The 791-nt window shown below is 37.5% G+C and overlaps 1 protein-coding gene across 1 annotated transcript in view; it reads right to left on the bottom strand.

The window, feature by feature from the left end:
- The window catches only part of ap3b1a (adaptor related protein complex 3 subunit beta 1a), a 50,261-nt gene that overhangs the window by 8,936 nt on the left and 40,534 nt on the right, over positions 1–791 (bottom strand). The gene's annotated exons all lie outside the window — the stretch shown is intronic.

Genomic DNA, 791 nt, shown 5'->3' with positions numbered 1-791 from the left:
TTCATTAGTGTATAATCACCTCAAAATAAGAATGTTTAACCTCAGAATGAGCTGTTTTTATCTACAGAGAAAGGAGGTCCTCTTCTACAGAGATCGCCATTGTTGAACCACAATGTTTTCTACAGAAGCCCAGAACGGACAAACCAAACACTGGCTCTAGATAGGGGCGTTTGCGTTTTGTCATAGTTTCTCCATCGCTCTTGGAAGGGGAGGTTGAAGCGACAGAGTTGCAACTACACTGCTAGATTCCACCTCCCACTGGACCTTTAACTTCTAACAATAACAAAAACTGCAGTTACTCTGCAATTACTACTTTGTTATTTATGTAATTTTAGTAGTATGCATATAGTAGTACAATAGTATGTGGCAAAAAAGCAATTATTCAGAACAGGTCATGTACATCAGAGACTTTGAATTAGAAGAAGAACCATTTATGTGTGCATTGAGTGATAATGACAATGATATTCAATGTATTTAAGCTTATATTTGCTTAATTTTTACACTGATGCAAATGTAATGCCTTGATTCCACTGGCCGTGGCTCTATGATGTTGCATCTGCGACGCTATTTTGTTCCGTCTTTGGTCTGCTGGATATTTTTGCTTAATGTATGTACTTTTACCCTTGTTAGTTTGGCTACATACTTAAATAGTTTGCTTTATTGTTTGTTTTTACAATTCACATTCTAAACAGGGCGTTTTATTTTGAAAATTGACCAGATCCTCTGTGCTGTTTGTGTGTTTGACTTCCTGCTTCCGTCAAAAATAGACTAGCCGTGCATTCACCGCAGGG

The sequence above is a fragment of the Morone saxatilis genome, unplaced genomic scaffold (assembly GCF_004916995.1).
Source record: "Morone saxatilis isolate NCDOM2014 unplaced genomic scaffold, NCSU_SB_2.0 Contig21, whole genome shotgun sequence".
Lineage (NCBI taxonomy): Eukaryota > Metazoa > Chordata > Actinopteri > Moronidae > Morone > Morone saxatilis.
This window is presented reverse-complemented; position numbering and strand designations above follow the sequence as displayed.